The sequence below is a fragment of the Physeter macrocephalus genome, chromosome 6, assembly GCF_002837175.3.
Source record: "Physeter macrocephalus isolate SW-GA chromosome 6, ASM283717v5, whole genome shotgun sequence".
NCBI lineage: Eukaryota > Metazoa > Chordata > Mammalia > Artiodactyla > Physeteridae > Physeter > Physeter macrocephalus.
In genome coordinates, this window is record NC_041219.1 from 46,324,027 (window position 1) to 46,342,635 (window position 18,609).

The 18,609-nt window shown below is 44.4% G+C and overlaps 1 protein-coding gene across 1 annotated transcript in view; it reads right to left on the bottom strand.

The window, feature by feature from the left end:
• Positions 1 to 18,246, bottom strand: part of TCF20 (transcription factor 20) — a 96,021-nt gene extending 77,775 nt beyond the window's left edge. The window contains exon 1 of the mRNA XM_024127273.3: positions 18,154 to 18,246. The gene's annotated coding sequence lies outside the window, so the exon portion shown is untranslated. The remainder of the gene's footprint in view (positions 1 to 18,153) is intronic.
• Positions 18,247 to 18,609: the final 363 nt, after the last annotated feature.

The window sequence follows — 18,609 nt, forward strand, 5'->3', positions numbered from 1 at the left end:
GAGACCACAACAGGGAGAGGCCCGGGTACCGAAAAAAAAAAAAAAAAAAAAAAAAAAAAAAAAAAAAAGCAAAGGACTTTCATAGACGTTTCTCCAAAGATATACAAATGGCAAACAAGCACATGAAAAGATGCTCAACATTATTACGGAAATGCAAATCAAAACCACAATGAGATACCACCTACCCGCTTGGACGGCTATAATCAAACAAGGGAAAATTACAAGTGTTGGGCAGGATGTAGAGAAACTGGAACCCTCATATATTGCTGGTGGGAATGTGAAATGGTACAGCCACTTTGGAAAACGGTTCCACAGTTCCTCAAAAGATTATATACAGAGTTACTATATGACCCAGCAATTCCACTCCTGTATATACCCAAAAGAACTGAAAACAGAGACACAAACAGATGCCTGTATGCCAATGTTCACTGCAGCACTATTCAAAACGGCTAAAAGGTGGAAACAACCCAAGTGTCCATCAAAAGATGAATGGATAAACAAAATGTGGCATATACATACAACGAAATATTATTCCGCCATAAGAAGGAATGAAGTTCTGATATGTACCACAACATGGACGAACCTTAAGAACATTAAGCTATGCGAAATATGCCAGATACAGAGGACAAATATTGTACGATTCCATTTATGAAATATCTAGAACAGGCAAATTCAAAGAGACACAAAGTAAATTAAGATGGTTAAAATGGCAACTTTGTCATATACTTTTTTTTTTTTTCCCCGGAACGCGGGCCTCTCACTGTTGTGGCCTCTCCCGTTGCGGAGCACAGGCTCCGGACGCGCAGGCTCAGCGGCCATGGCTCACGGGCCTAGCCGCTCCGCGGCATGTAGGATCTTCCCAGACCGGGGCACGAACCCGTGTCCCCTACATCGGCAGGCGGACTCTCAACCACTGCCCCACCAGGGAAGCCCTACTTTTTTTTTTTTTTTTTACCAAAATAAAAAAAAAAGAGAAGTTAACGTGCAGCCTTTTTTTTTTTTTTTTTTTTTGGCCATTCCGTGCGGCATGCAGGATCTTAGTTCCCCAACGAGGGGTTGAACCTGTGTCCCCTGCAATGTAAGTGTGGAGTCTTAACCACTGGACCACCAGGGAAGTCCCACGTGCAGCCATTTTGGAAAATAGTTTGGCAGTTCCTTACAAAGTTAAAATAGTCTTATACAATCCAGCAGCCAGGTTCCTAGCTATTTACCCAAATGAACTGAAATTTATGTAAACACAAAAACTTGCACATTAATGTTTACAGCAACTTAGTAAACTGCCAAAAATTGTAAGCGACAGAAATGTCCTTCAATAGGTAAATGGATAAACAAATTGTGATACATACATACACTGGAGTATCATTCAGCCAAAAAATGAAAGAAGTACTGATACATACTACAATGTGGATGAACCTAAAAACATGCTAAGTGAAGAAGCCAGACACAAAAGGTCACATACTGTATAATTCCATTTATATGAAATAATCAAAATAGGTAAATCCATAGACAGAAAGCAGATTGGTAGTTGCCAGGGGCTGGGGGAAGTGGAAAACTGAACCATCTGCTTAAGGAGTATGGGGGTTTTAATAGTTTGTCCACACAAGTAATTAAAAGCAAATCTTACAGACTGATATAGCCTATGGTACATATTCTTCATAACAAATATGTGGGCTCCTATTGGGTGCCATGTACTGCTCTAGGCAACAGAGATGCAAAGGTGAAGGAAGCACAGTTTTTAACCATGGAATTTACATTTTAGTGGGGAAAAAAAGATAAGACAAAAATGTCGTTTAAATGCTGTGAGGAGAAAGAGTGGGGCGCAGAGAGAGAAAACCTGTGTGTATGTGGGGGGCTTCTAAGCTCAGATTGGGGGGGAAAGAAGCAGTGATGCAGTATGTAGTTTTACAAGGTACACACTTTATATTAAAAGGGAGAAAAAGGTTTTGAGCCACACAGAGTTGGGTTCCAGCTATGTTTCATCAGAATTAAATAAAATAATGAAAATAAATACTGTGCACTGTGCCTGGCACTTGGTAAAGGATGTATAAATGTTAGTCATTAAATCAGTGGTTTAATATACAAAGAAAAAAAATTTTTGTACTGCAATATTTAAAAACTAGGTAATAATTTAGCATCAACTGTATGAAACAAATACTTAAGAATCTTATCTTCAGGAGGGACTTCGCTGGTGGCGCAGTGGTTAGGAGTCCACCTGCCAGTGAAGGGGACACGGGTTCGAGCCCTGGTCCAGGAGGATCCCACATGCCACGGAGCAACTGAGCCTGTGAGCCACAGCTGCTGAACCTGCGCTCTGGAGCCCGCGAGCCACAACTACTGAAGCCCGCGCAGCAAGGAAGACCCAATGTAGCCATAAATAAATAAACTAATTAATTAATTAATTAATTTAAAATCTTTTTAAAAAGAAGTCTTCAGGAGACGAACCACCTGCAAACAGAAACCTCGGAATATTTTGTAAAACAGTATTAAGAACCACCTTCATCTACAAATAAAAAGGCAGTTCTGTTATTCAGTGCTAAAAAGAAGTGAGCTATCAAGCCACCAAAAGACATGGAAGAAACTTATGCATATTACTAAGTGAAAGTAGCCAATCTGAAAAGGCTACATACTGTATGATTCCAACTATATCATATTCTGAAAGTCAAAACTATGGAGACAGTAAAAACAACAGTGGTTGCCAGGGATCGGGGGAGGGAGAGATGAATAGGTAGAGCACAGAGGATTTTTAGGGCAGTGAAACTACTCTGTATGATACTATAATGATAGATACAGGTCATAAATTTCTCCCAACCACAGAACATACAATATAACACCAAGAGTGAACTGTAGCGTAAACTATGGATTTTGGGTGAAAATGTGTCAAGGTAGGTTCATCAATTGTAACAAAGGTACCACTTTGGTGGGAGACATTGATAATGGGGGAGGCTGTGCATGTGCAGGGGCAGAGGGTATGTGGCAAATCTCTGTACCTTCCTCTTAATTTTGCTGTGAATCTAAAACTGCTCTAAAAAATAAAGCCTTTTTTTTTTTTAAAGTACGGGATATGCACTAAACTGTAAACAATAGTTATCTCTGGAGAGTAAGGTTATACACCTATGTATTGTTTGAATTTTACAACAAGAGCATGTACTAATTTTATAATAAAAGGATACATTTCAAGAAAAAAAAGTTCAAAAAGTTGTTTCAACTAAAACACTATGCTAACATTCTTGACATTTTTTCTTTAACATATGTAATTATTTCCATGTATAACTATTTCAACAAAAGTAACTATTTTCATATGACCATTTTAACTCAGAACAAAAATACTGTTAGAGTAGTAGGATTTTTTCAAATTTTTAATTTAGTAGAGTTAAATCTTATTCTTAAAAGGAAATAAAATATTATGAAGTATATCTTAACACAGTATTAATAATCTGAATCAAGTCAACAAGAAAAACAATATATTGGCTTATGGAACCAAGTCTTTATGTATCTCTAGATGGAAAGACAAAATTTCCCATTTTCCTATCCCAAATGATTTAATTTAGAATGAACTAAAGCAGAGACAAAACATGTCTCTCCTCCTCAGAACCTGTATCACCTATTAATTTGCTAATGAAATCAGATATGTAACTTCTACATAGTCAGTGTTGTGACTTTACATTAGCAGACACCTCTTGAGTAGTATTATCACTGGGTTCCTGGAAGAGATTTCCTAACGAATTACTCACTGAGGAAGGTTCTTTAGCAGATACAGAAGGACCAGTATTGAATATTAAGAATATCTGAATTGGCAAAAAAGGGGAAGTAGAGATAACACTTGGTCTGCTGAGAAAAGAGTCAATAAACGTATAATCAACTACTATAATTAGAAGTCAATTTCAATTCTTAATAACATTTCCGAGGTTTACATCTTAAATATAAGCAAAGAGCATCAACAAAAGAAATCTTGTTTACATAAAAAAATTTCTGCCGAAATCTTAAAACCTAATATTTTGATTTTGAAAATAAGTTGATTTTTTTAAATCTAGAGAACAGTAGACTGGGCTGGCATCCTTTGAAAGCTGAGTAAGATAAGTTCAATAAAAACAGGTAATAAACGCATGGAACTCATTAATTCAGAAAGGGGAAAAAGAAACTGAAGCTTCCATGGCACATTCCTTTGAAAGCTGGCAGGAAAATTCTACTTCATTTATTAATTCACACAAAAACTATTTGCTGAGCACTAACTACACGCCAAGCACTATTCTAGGTGCTGAGGATATGCTGGGGAACCGCCCTCACACAGATGTTGTTCTAACAAGTAGGCCCAAAATGGCAATTCTGGACTCCACTCTATTTTTTTTTTCCCCTAAATCCAAACCCAAACTCTTCCCTTCAAAGGTGTCACAAACTTATTCTGTAAGAGTTATTTTCCAGTTCATCAGATGAAGCACAGAATCGCACAGTGCACAAGTTAAGGGCACAGAATGTGGAGTTAGGATGCCTGATTCCAAATCCTGGCTCTGCTACTTTTTAGACGAGACCTTGGGCAAAGCACTCAACCTCTCTGTTACAGTTTCCTCACCTGAAAAAATGGAGATAATAGTATGCCCTCATAGGATTTTTATAAGAATTAAGCGGATTAATATTTTCAAGTGTTTAATTACATAATTATTTATTATTTATTCAAAGTTTTTCATAAATAAAATATCCTTGCCTATCTGTTTTGGAATTAAAGTGGGTTGATGCCAGCATTTCCTATAAGCCCATGTTGTTTAAACCAGCTTTAGTTCCTTCTCATGCAGACTAGGGATTTGGCCATGGGAAAACCTCCGGAACAGGAACAGGAAAAGATGATCAATTCACCATTTGCTTCCAGCCTTCCCATCTCCTTCCCACCTCCACCTCTCCTCACAATCGACAAGTGTCTCAACCACATATCACAACTCTCTTCACAAAACCTTGTTTCATTAGTGAGAATAAAGTGCTCTAGCCCAGATTCAAGGCCCATCATCAAGCTACTCCCACTTCACCCTTGGCCCATACTTCCTTCTGACAGCCCCTTCCCTGTAATCTCCAGGCCCCCCTGCACTTTGCTATATATATGTATATGTATGTGTATATATATATATATATATATATATACATATATATATATATATATATACATATATATATATATATATATATATGAAACATGCCACATACTTCCAAGCCTTGCTTCTTGAAGGACCTTCCCTTGGAATGCTCTCTCCTATCGATCCTCACAGATCCTGCTCACAGGTGCCCTCCCCTCAGTCTTCTCCGATATTCTTCCCATTCTTAATCAGGGGTAAACCTCTTCCCTAGTTCTCCCCTAGAACTCTGGCTGCACCACTATTATATAGTCTTGCAGATCCTATATAGATTTTATGAAGGTTAATTTTCCATGTCTGACTCTCCCACAGACACTGAGCTCCGGGGAAAGGGAAGACGTTTTATTTACTTTTGCATTTTTTGTGCCTAGCATGGTATAGATTTAGCAATCTGGGCTGAATTGAAACAGAAATTTTCTTTTTCTTGTATTTTCTCTGATGTTTCATTCCCACAGGCTTCACTTGGCCTCTGTCTCTCATCTTTAGTGATAGCCAACTTTTAGCACTTTGCTAACCAATGTAGCAGAATTTCAGTTAAAAAAAAAAAAAGACATTTAACAAGTGACACAGGCTGCAATGTCCTTCACTCCAACTCAAACCTCTCTTATTCAATATGCTAGAACTTAACTCCACTTCCACAAAGACTTCTTAACTAAAAGATGAAAATTCTACTCCCGTTATGTTTAAACTTACGCATCCACCAGGTAAAAGCAAAACAGAACAGCAGCACTAAATTCAATGCAACGTGTACTTTTTTGCTTATGTCTGTTCACTAATGTACAGGTGCCTGTAAGTCTTTAGGTTCATTTACACTGTGTATGTTGAGGGTGTAGGAGTCATTTGGCTGGAATCTTGGAGGCATGTTCGCCATGCCTCTGCCATCAAGTAATAAGAATTATTGCACATAAATGAGTCTATTCTACTGCCTAAAACTCTCTAGGAGAAATTCCCAGAGTTCCTCACAGGGCCGGGAGTTCTTTGGTTTGTCCATCCAAGCCACTAGCACTCCCCTCCAACCTCATCTGCTGCTGTTTTCCTTCTCAGAGTTGAGGAACAGCAGGCCATCACTCTTTAACATACCCTAAAGACCCTCATTAACTCACTGCTTAGGATACTTTATCAGGCTAAATTAACTCGTTCGTTTCTTTGCCTGATATTTTCTCTGAATTTTCCCCCTATTCTTCAACTATTTTAGTTACTCTTAAAGATGCTTTACAAGGTTTTTTTTTTTTTTTTTTACAACAAATCCAAATTTAACATTACTTTAATACATACTATGTGAAGGGGACATAAAGAAATAAAGATTAACAAGGCACGGTGACCATCTAAGAATACAATCTTGTGGTGAAACAGACACATTCCATAGTAACTGTAACATACAACATACATCACTGTAATATATGGATAAAGATAGAGGAGAAAGATAGGGCATTCCAGGCAGGGGCTCAGAAGCAAAATGGTGCATTCACTCTCAATGCATTGATAGGCAATGTGCCAGCTGCTGGGACTATAAAATACAACACAGCCTTGACAGCAAGGACCTTAGAGCCTAGTGCAGTGGTATTCGAAAATACTTTGCAATTTTTCCAGCAAAAGTCTTCCACAGATACCCAAGATAAGAAGAGAGAGACGGTGAGAGTTGCTCTAGCTGTGGCGTTGGGAAGAGGATGACTCTTACTTCTTCCACTACAGCCAGGCCACCTGGGGTACCTCAGGTCCAAGGGGATAAGAGTATCCCCCACCTTTCCTGTTTTGCTACAACACTGAGAACACTGCCACCTACCTAACACAGTGAGCGCTTCATAAGCACTGGTTAAATAAAGCATGAGAACTCTGGAATAATGTATAAGTCACTGGTCTAATGAATGGGAATGGCAGAAGCTTATGGGGTCACCAGGCAGGAGAAGCTGAGTCTAAATCGCTGGAATCCAAAACTAGACAGACAACTGTAAAGGTCTGACCAATTTCTCTAAAATCCTGGAAGCAGAAAGCTCATCTTAACTACTTTTTACTTCCCCCTGCAGTTCTTGTTTCCTTAGCCGGCTCTATCTGCTTGTCGCAGCAGTTTCTTCAGACCTTTCCTGCACTCTTCAAGCTTCCAACTCTCCACCTCGCTCTTGCCCCTCCAGAGAGGACCTTCACAGAACTCACAGAAAAGCACTCCTTACCTTCCTGCCCCCATGCCCATCTGTTTCCCGCCCACACACCTTGCTTTCCCCTGGAAGCGGGTATTCTTACTACCCAAAGCCAATCGCCTGGATCACATTGGGCCCTGAGTTCTACTGGAAGGTCCTCAACCCAACACTCTCCTGCATCTTCAACTCGGCCCTGGGCTGGCTCCTTCCCACTTCAATTTACACATGCTTAAGGTTCTCTTATATTTTAAAAAGTCTTCGCTTGACCTGAGATTTTCCCTATAGCTACTTTTTAACTTTCCTCAACAGCCAAATTTTAGGAAGGTTTGACTCCAAACTTGTCTCCACTTCTTCACCTCACTTTCTCATCAATACACAACCACCTGGCTTTAGTTATCCCCTCTCCTCCCAACTGACCCTTTTCAATAACCTCAGCTACCGCCTCTGACTTGAGACACTTTCTTTCCCCATGCCATGCTCTCTGGGTTTCCTCCTAACCTGTCTGGTTGCATCCTGTCTGCTCTTTAAATGCTGCCCTGCTCCCTTAAATGTTCACATTCCTCAGAATTTTGTCCTGACCCTCTGAGCACTTGTCATTATTAGCAACAATAACATAACTGGGGCATGCATGGGCTTGAGGGTGGGGAGTGTCTAAAACTACAAAACCTTCTAAGGGCTGAGGTCTGTAGAGTCCCTAACACCTTGAGGTGTTACTGGTGGAAGACGCCCATCACCCAGGCAGGAAAAAAGGAAGGAACCACTTCTCCACATATTGACATTCCCTGTTTACCCCTGAGAACAATCTCATCTACTCCCAGTCTGGAACATACACGCTAACCTCTAAGTCTTACTTTACAGCCCAGTTCCTTCTCCTAAATGTCAGTTTTGTGTCTCAAACACTTGATGCCTTCCTTACAGGCATCTCAAACTTAAGTCCAAAATTAAATTCATCACTTTTACTCCACCCCAATCTTCTTGTTCTCCATTGTTTTCTATTTCAATGAATGGTATCACCACCACCTAATTTCCAAGCCAGAAGTCTTGACTCTCCTTGGCTGCTCCTTCTCCCTCACAAATCTACCTCCTAGTAGGCTTGCTCTCATCTCGTCATCACCAGCCTCAATATCTTCACTTAGTCAATACATATGGCCTACTGTGTGTCAAATACCGCTGTTGACATTGAGTGTACAGCAGTGAACAAGCCAAGCTTAATCCTAGAAGGACGAGACAGGCAAACAAATAAATGAAAGGATGAGACAACTTCAGATGGTGATAAAAGTTATGAATAAAATAAAGCAGGCTGATGTGATGGAGTACTACTTTAGGCTGTGAGGGCTAGAGAAAACCTCACAGAGAAAGAAATATTTAAATTGAACCTGGGGACTTCCCTGGTGGTTCGGTGGTTAAGACTCCATGCTTCCAATGCACGGGGCATGGACTCAATCCCTGGTCCGGGAACTAAGATCCTCCATGCTGCATGCCACACTGTGGCCAAAAAGAAAAAAAGATAAACTGAACCAGAATGACAAACAGAAACAAGTCTCACACAGATTTGGGAAGCAGAGTGTTCCAGGAGGCAGAGGGAAGGCCGAGGGCAAAGTTCCTAAGGTAGAAATGAGCTTGAGGTGTTCAAGAAACAGAAGGAAGGTCAAAGAGGCTGGAACTCAAGGGAGCAAGGAGGCCAGGCCAGATGGGCTCAGAGGGAGGCAGGGGTCAGAGAGACACTTGTCGGCCACCATAAAAGCAATGGAAAGCTACTGGAGGGTTGTAGGAAGACAACTGACATAACCCAATTTGAATTTTTAAAGATCACTTTAGCTGAAAAGCAGAAAAAATGGTTTGGGAGGGCAAAAAAAATTGGGAGTTGGAAAACCAGTCAGGAAGCTAATAATACAGTTGTCTGGATAAGAGGGGATGGTGCTTGAGATGGGAAGGAACAAGTTTACGATGTACTTTGGACATAAAATGAACAAAACTTGCTGGGAGATTAAATGTTGAGAGTGAGAGGGGAAAAAGAAATCTAGGACAATTCGTAGGTTGTTTTTAGGTATAATTTACATACAGCAAAATTACATACAGTATATGATTCAATAAGATTTGATAAATGCCTATCAAGACACAGAACATTTCCATCACTCTAGAAAGTTCCCTCATGTCCTCTTCCCAGTGAACCCCCTTCCACCCAAGAGGCAACCACTGATCTGATTTTTGGTATCACAGACTACTTTGGCCTATTCTAGAATGTCTTATAAATGGGATCTTCCACTATGTACTTTTTTGTGTCTGGCTTTTCACTCAGTATAATTTGTGTGAAATTCTTCCTTCTTCCTTGTTACATGTGTCAGTAGTTTGTTTCTTTTCACTGCTGAGTGGTCTTCCACTGTATGAACATACCGTTTTGTTTACCCATTCTCCCACTGGATGGACGTCTGGACTGTTTCCAGTTTTCGACTATCATGAAAAAAGCTCCTAAGAAAATTCTTGTACAAGGCTTATTTGTGGACATACATTTTCGTTTCTCATGGATTAATACCTAGAAATGGAACTGCTGGGTCACAGGGTAGACATAATGTTCAACTTTTTAAGAAACTTCCAAAATAGTTTTCCAAAGTGGTGGCATCATTTTATAGCCTCAATCAGCAGTGTACTTGGGTTCTTGCTGCCTGACTCCCAGGTGTTTCGCTTGAATAACTACCTACACCACAGCCAAAATGACACTCTTTTAGCTCTTCAAACATTTCTCTCTATATTTCTCTCTTTTTTAAAAGACCTTTGTAGATGCGCTCCAAGGACACTTTTCCTCCTTACCCCATCCCATTTATTGCCTGTCTCGTGCTATTTATTTTCATTCAACAAATATCCTGAAAGATGAGAAAAGGCTGGGTTGGCCACAGTGCTCTGAGCAGAGGCAGCAGCATATAGCGAAGTCCCTGAGACGGGAAAGAGCTTGGAGCCTTCAGAGGACGCAGAGAAAGTCCGTGTGTCTGAAGGACGGCAAGCAAAAGCAGCAGAGATGTGGCAGAGAGGTGGGTAGGGGCCAGGGGACTCAGAGCCTTGGGAGAAATGGGAAGGAGTTTGGATTTTCTATTAAGTGCTATGAGAAACCATTAAACGATTTTAAGGGAGGAAAGACAGGTGACTCTTTGGCTGCTCTGGGCACACTGGAATAGAGACAGACAGACGGTAGAAATGGGGAGGCTGTGTTAAGAGGCAATCACAATGTTCCAGGTAGGAAAGGATGGTGGCTCAGTGGTTGTGGCAGTAGAGTGGACAGATTCAAGTCGTACTATGGAAACAGCACTGACAGTAACATGGTGATGGATTAGATATGGAGGGCGGTGAGAGAAAAGGAGGAATGTGATTTGAGAGAGTGGGTAAATGGTAAAGCCACTTATGGAGAAGGGGACAAATGGAGGAGAGTTTGAGGAATATGTGTTAGTTCTGGACTTACGAAGCTCAAGTTTCTAGTGTGATATCCAAATGGCAGCGTCAAGCAGGAGTTGGAGGAGCTAGGAGAGGTCTGGCTGAAGATATCATCATGCGGGTCATCAGCTTATGGGCAATCATCAGAGCCTGGGGATATCCGAGAGCACCCAGGGAGCAAGGGCAATGAAATAAGAGGGTCCAGAGAATGCCAACGGTTAAGCAGAAGAAGGGAAGGAACGAGCCACAGAGGTGGGAAGAGATCGCTGAGACAAGACAAGCGCCTGGATGAGGAAGCGAATGGTCCTCCCTTGAGAAGCCTCCTGTGACCTTTCAAGTCAGGAGGACATACCTTGGTACAGCACCATGTACTCCCCCATCAGAGCACTTTCAATAGCCCTGTTTAAGTGCCTTTCTCTACTGAGCAGATATTGGAGGATGTAAAATCAACAGGATTGTCAGGAACCAGCCCCGCTCTAGACAGTGTCTTGGTACACAGTACAATGTGGAATGTTTATTTAGTAGACTACACTACCATTCACTGAGTGTCACCTATAGGTGGTGCACTCCACTATATATTTTCCTATTTTAGTTCCTTTTCTCACCAGCCCTGAGGAAGATATATCTCCATTTTACAGACAAGGAAACTGTGGCTCAAGCAAAATGCCCATGGTCACTCACTGCTAATAAGTGATGGAGCCAGACTGAGGCCACACATCCTCCTTCACATGCTCTGCTGCCTCCATAAACTTCCCATCACATGGACTTTCTATTGCAAGAATGTCCTCTCATATTACTGTCAAAGGGATACAAACCTGTCCCCAGGTAACTGACCCACCAGAGTGGTAAGTCAGGGAAATGTCCAGGGAAGTAGTCCTGCTCAAGAATCCCTACTCTTGTCAGGCACAGTGAATAATCTCCGGGCTCCCAAAGTAATGCTTTATCTTAGGACGCTTCTAAATGTAGAAGTGAAACCTTCCCTGAAACTTGAGGTCTAGAGGTGAAAAACTTAGGACTGCTAGGGCCTTACCTCTTTTGAATTCTAGAACTCAATTTTAGCCACATACCAAAAATTTCTCCCTACATCTAAAGGGCCTAATTTGAACTTCACAACTAATGCTGAATGTGGCAAAGAGCTTCTCCATGTCATCCATTGTGGACCAAGACATAATCAGGGTGAGACTGTATCTCAGTGGGTCCAAAGAAACCAATACTACATAACTTTGTGAAAAGTAACAGTAGTACTCTGCTTTCAAGATTGATGTACTGTCTTTTCCCTGACTTCTTAAGATTGCAACTACACAAGTTTCTTCCTAAATGCATACATTAGCACCCAGAGGCTTCCTTTCTTTTTCTACTCAGAAGTAACTGTTAACTATCAACCCTCTGGTCAGAGCATGGGCTTCGGTAGAAAGAACACTAGCCTCGCTGGCAAAGAACAGGGTCCTAGCCTTGACTGTCAGTGTAAAGCCGCGTAACTGTGGGCAGGTCACCACCTTCTTGGCATCTTTCCTGAGTTATAAAACAAGTTGTAAAGTGCCAGACTAGACAATTTCTTAGGTTTCTTTCAGTTCTCTATATAACTCTACCAGAAAGCACACAAAGGGTGGGTGAAGGTATGTAGGATGCCACTGGCTGGCTGGGAAAAGTGCGGAGGACGAACCCTCCTGGCTGTGGATGACGAAGCCTGTCTGACCTGCGCTGTTCCCTCTCCTGCCAGAGCCCCCACTCTCAGCCACCTTCACTCCCTCCAACAACTCCCTCCCCAACCCAAGGTCACCTGGGATCCTCCATCTGAAGCAATACCTAGCAGAGTGTCCTGCATACAGGTATCACTAACTTCTGCTGGCTTCATTTGAAGCTTTAACAAAGTACAATGATTGTAACACCCCAATCCAACTCCTCAACAAAGAAACATAAAACATAATTAAACAATGTTTCTAATAATGCCTGGGCTTCCCTGGTGGCACAGTGGTTGAGAGTCCGCCTGCCGATGCAGGGAACACGGGTTCGTGCCCCGGTCTGGGAGGATCCCACATGCCGCGGAGCGGCTGGGCCCGTGAGCCGTGGCCGCTAAGCCTGCGCGTCCGGAGCCTGTGCTCCGCAGCGGAAGAGGCCACAGCAGTGAGAGGCCCTCGCAAAAAAAAAAAAAAAAAAAAAAAAAAAAAAAAAAAAAATTTAATAATGCCTAGCACTCATCAACACAACACATCTCTGGCTTTTTTTTTTTTTTTTTTGGCCCCACACGTGGCTTGTGGGATCATAGTTCCCCAACCAGGGACCGAACCGGTGCCCCCTGCAGTAGAAGCATGGAGTCCTAACCACTGGACCGCCAGGGAATTCCCTACACATCTCTTTTTTATGAGAACAATTTGAATAAAGCAGACATGTTCTTTTTTCTTACCCTTTATAAGGTACCACTAATGATCCCTCTTAAGTTCTTTTGAGCCAGGTCCCCATTCACAAAGCACAGACATAAACAGAGGGGGCCCTCACAAAAAAAAAAAAAAAAAAAAAAAAAAAAAAAAATTTAATAATGCCTAGCACTCATCAACACAACACATCTCTGGCTTTTTTTTTTTTTTTTTTGGCCCCACACGTGGCTTGTGGGATCATAGTTCCCCAACCAGGGACCGAACCGGTGCCCCCTGCAGTAGAAGCATGGAGTCCTAACCACTGGACCGCCAGGGAATTCCCTACACATCTCTTTTTTATGAGAACAATTTGAATAAAGCAGACATGTTCTTTTTTCTTACCCTTTATAAGGTACCACTAATGATCCCTCTTAAGTTCTTTTGAGCCAGGTCCCCATTCACAAAGCACAGACATAAACAGAGGGAAGACTTCAACCAACTAACTTCTACTCTTTGGATTAACTTCTAAAGATGCTCAGGACTAAAGCAAATTATTTACTTTGTTTAATGCCATTTTCATCCATCCCACAGATCAAGTTTGACTGTCCTGCTGGGAGAAAACACTTCCTAAGAGGGTACATCTTATGTTTACGGATGTGATGTTCAAACATGGTAACCACCTTCCAATCAGGATGATATTCAAGCGTTCCAATGAACTTCCACCCTTTCCCACAGAACAGCTTACAAATGCAGACTGCAACAAGGATATTTTCCCCTGTAGCTAATGTTTTCTCTTTCTTCCCCACAATGAAGCATCAGATAACAAGCCACAGATACACCAATAAGTCACTTTATAGTTCTTCTTCCTGCTGGGTCATGCACATTACGTACAAAGTAAACACAGCTCTAATGCAGAAAGCAATACTGATTGTGTTCGTTGCCAAGAGAATCTTTCCATCCATACTGCATGTACCATAGGTATTAAGAGAACTTTCAAGGCTACCTAATAATATAAAAAAACTATTCAGTCTAAGTGCAATGTGACCAAATCATTCTCTATTAAAAGCCTTGATTTCACTATATTTCAAATGTATGATTTTTATGTACAGTATTGCTCCAATATAAATAGGGTTTTATTGTTTTGCTTTGTTTTGTTACCCTTACCTCCACAAAAAGAAAATGAAGGCAGCCGAGACAGAAGCCCCAGACAGATCTAACGAACACTAAGGTGCCTTGAACATAAACCCCCATGAAAAACAGAGCTTAAGGCATACTGGGGAAAGGGTTGTCTTTTATAAATATATCTTCTGAGTCCCATCTGGTCAAACTGAGAGCAGGCACCAGATAATGATTCCTGTGCATTGTAAACCAGTAGTAACACAGACAGGAAGAGAGATAGCCCATTACATATCGTATCACTCTTTGATCTGATATAATAAGTTTTCAGCTCAAGATAGAATGACAGAATTGAGTATGAAAGAGAAGTTTTTAGATTAAATCTCAGGTGCACTGGCAAAACTGGCCAGGTACAGGGTAAGTGAAATTTTAGAAAACTCCCAGGAGTCACTAAACTATATGGCACAGTCACAAAAACCATCCTTTCCAGTATTTTGCCCGAGTCCAGATTTCAAATTCATTACAACTTAAAAAAAAAAAAAGAAGGGGGACACAGCAGGAAATTTGTATTCCAAAGCCAACCTACCACTGGCTGATTTGTGTCTTGAGCTGGCAGTGAGCTGTAACAGACCTAGTAAAGACTCTGGAGCCAAGGGGAGGATGGTCACAATCAAACCCTGACTCTCACTAGCTCTATGACCTCTCAGGAAAAGGAGAGGTGATATATCTCTCAGGTCTGCTGGGTGGATTTTGCAAGATAAGTTAAAATACCTCGGACAGAACCTAGCATTGAGGTGTTTCTGGTTTTGTTTTTTAAAACGAATGTTAGCATCCTTTCCTCTCTTTTTTTTTTTTTTTTTTTGCTATATGCGGGCCTCTCACTGTTGTGGCCTCTCCCGTTGCGGAGCACAGGCTCCGGACGCGCAGGCTCAGCGGCCATGGCTCACGGGCCCAGCCGCTCCGCGGCATGTGGGATCTTCCCGGACCGGGGCACGAACCCGTGTCCCCTGCATCGGCAGGCGGACTCTCAACCACTGCACCACCAGGGAAGCCCCCTTTCCTCTCTTTCTGAGGAGAAGGTTGAACTCACCAGAAGTCCAAATCTAATTTCTTGGTCTACATTCATTACATTTTATGAAGGTTAGAAAAAAAAAAAAATGGTTGCAAATCCTAAAACCCACATCTCCTGACATCTTACCACCTTGGCAACCTTATCTCACATACATAAACACAAACAAACTTTTACCTCTGTAAGAGTTTTATAACTTTTTCCTCATAAGTTACAACAAAAATGTAAATTAACGTGTGGTTAACTGTTTACAATTTAAGTAACTATAAGGTTTTTAAAAGGCCACACAAAACACAAGGTCATAATTCAAATACCAACACAGAATAAATTGTTTAGTTTTGGAAATTCCAAATAATCAATCTTTATAGCCATATAAAAGTGTCTACCTATGTGACAGGCCTGATGTTTACAAGAAAAAGTCTACCAATGCGTCTCCAAAGTCACCATTATGAGCATACCTCCCAATGCTGTGACCCTTTTTGAAATTGTTTGCACTGAATGAATAAAAAAGAGGTCCAAGAAAGACATATTACACCACATTAGGCACATGTCCTTCAAGCATCCCAGTACTAGAAATTTAAGACAAGTAAGACCAACATCTGAGGTTGGTCCAGAAGGACTAACCAGTCAAAGGCATGGCCTAAGGCCCTCACACACCATAAAATCAGTGAAACTGACTGGGGTTCTTCAGCATCTGAGAGGAAACGTCCAGCTCCCATTAAGGAATAAATTGGGGATGGGGAATGCCAATACTTAGTGCACCCTGAGGTGACAGTTAACTCCACCAGCACACCACTGCACAGGCGATATTATGGAATTCCACTTTATCCCTACTCTGAGAATACTAAAGCTGGAAGTTTCAAAAGTTAGCCGAACACCAAATATCCCTTGAAAGAACTTTAAATAAGATCCCTCCACAGTACCCTGCAGAGAAAGATCTTGGAACTCCTAGGAGCCAACCAACACACACCGACCCAAACACACATTAGCCACAACTCCAAGTAGTCAGATGTTCTCTGAAAATCCTTTTTCCTGATAACTCCTTCTTGCAAAGGGAAAAAATACAAGGCACATTCAGCATAGGCTAGAATATTTCTGAGAAGCACAGACCAGCATCTGGGATTTGAGGAAAAACTGCACCCCGACCAAGTCTTACACTCTGTTGGAGAAGGAACAGGCTGAAAACTAAAAAGTGAGACAGGCTTTTAAAAGCCAGGTAAGGGGGCTTCCCTGGTGGCGCAGTGGTTGAGAATCCGCCTGCCGATGCAGAGGACTCAGGTTCGTGCCCCGGTCCGGGAAGATCCCACATGCCGCGGAGCGGCTGGGCCCGTGAGCCATGGCCGCTGAGCCTAGGCCACAACAGTGAGAGGCCCGCGTACCACCAAAAAAAAAAAAAAAGCCAGGTAAAGGACAGCCTGCATTTCTCAGGAAGCCGCTTATGACTAAAACAAAAGCACAAGATGGGGGCGGGGGGGGGGGGAGACTACCTAAAACCCCTGTAATGTTTGACCTGAAGGAGAGCCTTCACTTGAATGGATGAAAAAACTGGAGCCTTGGGGAGGTAGGTAACTTGGCCAGGGTTACAGTTTATTTGGTGGTAAAGCTGGAAGTAGATTCCTGGACCTCCAAGTCGAACTTCAGTGCAGTTTCCCACTTCACCAAGCTGCCACCCCATTTCAAACGTTTTATAAAAGTCTTCACTGAGGCAGTTAACATAAGGGTCCAATTATCATTCAAAGATCTGTCTGTTAGATAATAGCTCGAAAATTCCATCCATTTTACAGCATTTATCAGAGTTATCTAATCTTCGAGGAGGAAAAAAAAGCAAAGAGGAAAGGGGGGGAAAAAAAAAATCCCAATTTCTATCTGTCCCCTAAGGGCAAACTAAAGGGTTGCAGACAGTGCTAGTATCCACAACCACAAAAACAGGCAATAATCCCCACCCACGGGCCCAGGAAGGCGGCCCCTCCTCTGCACCGCCCACCCCCCGCAACTCAGTAAATTCCACTCCCATCCAGGCGCACGGGAGATGTTCCACCTCCCGCCGCTGACAGAGCGGGCTGGGCCGCATCGGCCACTCTCCTTCCACCACCACTTTCCCCCACCCCAAAAAGGACCAGAAGCCTAGAGCACCACCGGGTCCCCAAACGAGCGTTCGCTCGCACACGGGGACCACCAGATCAAACACCCCGCCCTGCTCACGGCGGCGGGGGAGGGGGAGAAAACCCCACGCAGGAAGTCTGTCCCGCGCTCCACTCCCCGCCCCCAGGGCCGGGACCTTGCGCCCTGCCAGCCGGTACCTGCCCTCCGCCCCCAACAGGCGAGAAGCAGCCGCGTCCACATGGCTTCAGGTGTTCACATGGCAATAAACGGGCCCCCGGCCCTCCCGTGGCAGGGACGCGCTCCGGCGCCCCAGCTCCGCTCCCGCCCGCTAGCCCGGCCCTCAGTCCGCCCGCCTCGCCCCCCAGCGAAGCGGCGAGAGACGCGGGATACGCGGGGCCGCCAGGGTCCCCGGGATGGGCAGCGCTGACCCCGCCGATCCCCGGGCGCCGCCCGCTCACATCCGCCGCCTTTGCACCCGAGGCCGCGACGAGCAGGTACCTTCCCCCGGCACCCTCAGGCCAGGACCGGTGCCCAAGCCCGGCCAGACTCCCAGGCCGGCCCGAGACCCCTCAGCGCCCTGATGCCAGGCCGGACCCTTTCCCCTCAACGCCCCGAGGCCAGGGCAGGCCGCTCCTCTCTGCACTCCCGGGTCGGGCCGGGCAGGGACAGTCGCCTCAGCAAACCGAGTCCCGGCCTCGGAGTCCTGGGGCTCAGCACTCCCAGGTCGGGCCGGGCAAAGACCTCTGCCCCCAGCCCCAGAGGCCAGACACCCGGCCTGGCCCTAGCTCCTCAACCCTGACCTCTGCCCCTCCCCCTCAGGCCCGGGCAGCGGTTACCTGTGGGAACCCCCCGCCCGGTCCCTCGGCCTCGGCCGGGGGCGGGAGGGGAGGGAGCGGCGGCGGACGGCGCTGCGCGGGGTGGGGGTGGGGGAGCCTCCGCCGCCTCCAGCTCGGGCGCCGGGGCCGCCGGCGGGGCGGGCCGGGGCCGCGGCCCCTGGAGGCTCGCTCCGGCCCGCGCGCTCGCTCCCCGGTCAGGCGCGCCTCAGGGCGGGCTCTCCTGGCGGAGGCCGCGGCCGCCTCGCAGGGGCCGAAAGCGGCTCGGCTCGGGGTTTTTTCTCTCCATTCTCCCAACACACAGGAAATAACAGAACGTCAGGTGACGGTTCGCGGCCAATCGAGAAGCTCCGGGCCGCGGCGCGCGGGCGGGCGGGAGGGCGCGCGGCGGGGGCGGGGCGGCAGGGGGCGGGGCCGGCGAGCGCGCGCGTGCCCACCCGCGTGCGGCGGCGCCGAGGC